This window comes from Scylla paramamosain, chromosome 21 (assembly GCF_035594125.1).
Source record: "Scylla paramamosain isolate STU-SP2022 chromosome 21, ASM3559412v1, whole genome shotgun sequence".
In the NCBI taxonomy this organism is placed as follows: Eukaryota; Metazoa; Arthropoda; class Malacostraca; order Decapoda; family Portunidae; genus Scylla; species Scylla paramamosain.
The window spans coordinates 21,698,267-21,703,266 of NC_087171.1; the positions used below are offsets into that span (position 1 = coordinate 21,698,267).

General features: G+C 45.2%; 2 protein-coding genes across 2 annotated transcripts in view; one reads left to right on the plus strand and one right to left on the minus strand.

The window, feature by feature from the left end:
• Nucleotides 1-5,000, minus strand: part of LOC135111244 (DNA-directed RNA polymerases I and III subunit RPAC2-like) — a 114,858-nt gene that overhangs the window by 63,405 nt on the left and 46,453 nt on the right. The window lies entirely within an intron of this gene.
• LOC135111243 (uncharacterized) overlaps nt 1-5,000 on the plus strand; it is an 88,140-nt gene that overhangs the window by 40,323 nt on the left and 42,817 nt on the right. The window lies entirely within an intron of this gene.

A 5,000-nucleotide genomic window follows, 5' to 3' on the forward strand; every position in this document is an offset into this window, starting at 1 on the left:
TCTATAAAGTATTAAAAGGTCACTGAACTCTCTCTCTCTCTCTCTCTCTCTCTCTCTCTCTCTCTCTCTCTCTCTCTCTCTCTCTCTCTCTCTCTCTCTCTCTCTCTCTCTCGTCTTCTGAGCATCGAAAATGTATTATGCCTTCTACACACAAGAGGAAGAAGAGGAAGAGGGAGAGGAGGGAGAGGAGTAAGAGGAGGAGGAGGAGGAAGAAGAGGAGGAAGAAGAGGGTGACATCACCTTGTAAAGTGTTGTTTCCACCTGCCATCTGTTACCTGGTGAAGGAAGAAGAGGAGGAGAAGAGGAAGGAGAGGAGAAGAGAGAGGAGGAGGAGGAAGAGGAGAAGAGAGAGGAGGAGGAGGAAGAGGAGGAGGAAAGATGGGAAGAAAAGAAAAAAATGAACATATCATTGATGTGGAAGGAAAGGAAAATGCAGATTGATGACTAAGGAGGAGGAGGAGGAGGAGGAGGAGGAGGAGGAGGAAAAGAAGAGGAACAACAACAACATCACAACCATCACCACGACCACCACCACCACCACTAACAACGACAACAACCACCACCACCACCACCATCACCACCACCACCACCATCACCACCACCACCACACAACACTCAATAGCACGAGCGTGGCTACAGGTCAGCATCAGCAGGTCTCTATGCAGTAATGAGGAAGCGAAATAGGAAACATTACGGAGTCAGGAAAGCCGAGTCACCAAGTCCTGATCACCAAGTCAATCAGGACAAATTGCCGTCGCTCCCTCGTGTCTCTCCACTCAACATGGCGCTCCTGCTGTGAGGGGGAAGGGTCCGTTGCCCAGTATAGCCAGTCAGGGGTGAAGCGGTACGTGGAGTTTAGTGGTTTGGCTTGTCTATTCTTGGTTCGTCTAGTGAAACGTTGATGTGCTTCGGCCACTTTTCTGAAACGCTTTGTTCTCTTACCATGATTATTTCCCAAGGCCACAGAGGTGACTGGCCGGGTTCCCAAGACTGTTTCTTCCGTTAATAATGTACATGTGTTGTTGATCTAACGCTAAAACCGTAAAAAAACACGCTTAAAAACCCGTGTCACTTCAACTAGAGGCTTTTGAAAACAGTGCAAGTAGCAGAAGTGTTTCAGAATACAGTCTTGTCCTGTGTTTTTAAACGCTTCGCTTTTTCATTATGACTATTTTCAAAGGCCACAGAGACGATTAACCGTGTTCTCGAGTGTGTTTCCACTATAACCATAGAAAAACACCCTTAAAAACCCGTGGAACTTCAACTAAATATATCCATCTCTTTGAAAGTAGTGGAGGTGCGGCGTAGTGTTTCAGAAAACGGTCCTAAGGCGGGTTAGGTTTGCACGTAGAGTTTTGTTATCCCAGCGAGGCGAGGCGGGCCGGGCAAGGAGTGTTTGTTGTCCCTGCCGGCTGCTCCCCACTAAAGCCAGCTGCTTGTGACTGTCGGTTGCACTATAACATTTGTACTGATGCTGATGTATTTCAAGATATCACTGAGGATTGTGAGGAGAATGTGGATCCGTTGCAGGGCTAAATATAAGTAGAAAGCACGTGTGGTGACAACATTCATCAGTCACAGGCGCTACTGGTCTGTTGGTCTGCGTTCTGTATTGTGACTTGTGAAATGCAGATCAGTCAGTGTCTGTCACCATGTCCTCTTCAAAATAAACGACAACAAATGCAGCAACAGTGACAAAAACTTGCGGCAATACATACATACATACATACATACATACAAACATACATGCATGCACAGTACACACAAACATACGCAATAAAAAGACAAAACCAACAAGGACACACACACACACACGCACACACACACACACACAACAAGATATACATCAGATCAATAAAGAGGGAGACAGGAAGAGAGTGAGAGAAACACACACACAGACACAGACACACACACACACACACACACACACACACACACACACACACACACACACGTAACACGACCACGCGGCTAAAGCAAAAAAAAGACAAGGGGGAAAAAGTCAAAGGAAAAAAGAGCAAACAAGGACGAGAAACACGATGGAATCTGACAGGAGGCGGAAAAAAAATGTAGGAGAAAGTAAAAAAAAGTAAGAAAAAATAGACAGGACAGACAGGCGCTCAATTCCTTAGTGAAAATACATGCCAGGGATTCCGCGCCCCCCAAAAAAAGAAAGAAAGAAAAAGACGAGTAAAAAAATCAAGGAAAATCAGGAGGAACCAAAGAGGGAAGCAAAAAAAAAATATAAGACGAAGAGGAAATTAAATATGACGTTTGGAAAGAAGGAGGAGGAGGAGGAGGAGGAGGAGGAGGAGGAGGAGGAGAGGGAGACAACGAGGCAAGGGAAGATATTTGGAATGCCAACCTGAAACAAATACTCATAAAAATTTCAGATCAAAACGAGAGAGGAGAAGAGAGAATAAAAAAACATGACGAAGAGGAAATTAAATAAAAGAAATGACGTTAGGGAAGATGAAGGAGGAGGAGGAGGAGGAGGAGGAGGAGGAGGAGGAGGAGGAGGAGGAGGAGGAGGAGGAGGAGGAGGAAGTGAGGCAAGATATCATCAGGATACACTCAGGAAATTAACAAGAATTAGGTGAAAGAATTAGGAAATGTAACAAAACTCACGATTTTTTTGGCCCCTCAAGCCTTTCCGTCTTCCCTCCCCATCTCTTTCCCCCTCTCACTCTCTCCTCCCTCTCCCACGCCTTCTCTCCCTTCCCAACACCACCCTGATACCATTACCTCCCCCATTCCTCCCTGCCACCTGCTCCATCCCCCTCCTCCTCTTCTTCTTCATCCTTCCTCTTCTACATTTATCTTTCTCGTTACAAAATTACAGTTCTTTATCTTTTGCTCCTTATTCTCTTTCTCCTTTCATTTATCGTTTTTGTCATTATTCTCTTATTCGTTCTCTATTTCCCTTTGTTCTTCCTCTATTTCTGCTTTAATTCTTTTTCTTATCTTCATCTTTTCCTATTTTCCATTTAACACACACACACACACACACACACACACACACACACACACACACACACATACAGTCATTCTAAAAAAAAAATACATGTGTTTACAATTGTCCATCTATTCAACTTTCACCTTCATCACGTGACCACCACCACCATCACCACCACCACCACCACCTCCACCACCACCGCCACCACTAAATACATCACCTTACTTAAGTCGATAATTCCAGAGCACGGAAGAGGCGAGGCAGGCAGACAGACAGGCAGGCAGACAGGCAGGCAGGGAGGGAGGCAGATCGACAGGGTTCAGACGTGTTTCAAGGCGACTCGCTAAGCAGATGGTGTTCACTGAGCGGCCACACATGAGTAATCTAATTGGCAAGGCGGCAGGGAGGTGGTGGCCATATGGTACAGAGCAGGTATGGTGATCACAGGTCGTGCGTGTATGGCCCACATTATGAAACCCTTTGCTTGCTTGCTCGTTCTCTCGCCACGAGTATTTTCCAAGGCCACAGAGATGACTAGGAAGGTTTTCAAGAGTGTTTCTCCAGTCGGTAATGTAGAAATCTTGTCTATCCGTCACTACAACCGTAAAAACACCCTCAGAAACCCGTGTAGCGTCAACTTGACGGCCATTTGAAAGTAGTAGTGAGGTAGAAGCGTTCCAGAATCCTTGGTTCCGCTGATGCCCGCTCCCTTCCCTTCCCTCACCACCATTATGACAAACTGGTCTCGCCGTCATGTTACTCATTAGCTTCACCCTCTATGCTGCGTCGACAGGAACACCAGAGATTAGTAAGGGTATGCTCGTACACAGTAAGAAAAGGTAATGTCTTCCATTTATCTCCTTTACGATGCTTGACAAGCTTTGGGTAGAGTTGGGAAGGCAAATGTTTACCACTGAATAAGGAGATATATTTTTTTATGTAATTACTAGTGTTTTGCACAAAGTTTTGCATAACACTACTGGTAATATATGCATAAAAGAAATCACTGACAGAAAAGAGTACTGTTAAGGCAATTTAAGAACATAAGAACATAAGAAATAAGGGAAGCTCCAAGAAGCGACCAGGCTTACACGTGGCAGTCCCTGTATGAAACACTCCTACCTATTTCCATCTGTTATCCCCATCCATAAACTTGTCTAATCTTCTCTTAAAGCTCTCTAGTGTCCTAGCACTAACTACATGATTACTGAGTTTCTACAGCATCGTATTGCATCTCGATCTACAAGGACCATATTGTGAAACGCTTCAGTGCTGCACCTCTACTACTTTCAAAAGGCTCTCTAATTGAAGTAGCGCGAGTTTTTAAGGGTGTTTTTATGGTTCTAGTGACAGATTAACAAGATTACCACATTATTAAATGGAGAAACACTCTTGAAAACCAGGCTAATCATCTCTGTGGCCTTTGAAAATAGTCGTTTCTCAATACCTGCCTCAATAACACAGTTGGTCTGAACTCTATACCCCTTCGAACACAGGACAGTCTGAACACAGGACATTCCGAACTGTACACGCTTCGAACTCTATGCGCTTGAAACACAAGAGACTTCGAGGAAAGGAGGCTTCGAACACAGAACAATCCGAACTCCACACACATCGAGCACAAGAGGCTTCGAACACGGGCCGTTTTGCACAAAGGGTGATCGAGAAGCGACCAACTGTTACTTCACGGACAACTTCCTCAATTTGGCACGAGAGAAAGAGAGAGAGAGAGAGAGAGAGAGAGCCACCGACCGTCCCTCCCTTCTCACCCTTCTCTCTCTCTCCTTCCTTCCCTCCTTCCTTTTCTCTTGTCTTTCCCTACCTTCTTACCCCCTTCCCTCCCTGTCTCCTTTTCCTTCCCGCCGCCTCCCCTTTCCTCCTCCTCTTTGAAGTGTTTCCTCCCGCTCTTTCTTCTCCTCCCGCTCATCTCACGCCTGTTATTAAATACACCGACACAGAATGCTTAGTTTTCCTGCTTCCCTTCATCTTCGTAACAAGAAACGAAGCAAAAAATATTAAGTGTATAGATGCAGATTAGCTAGAC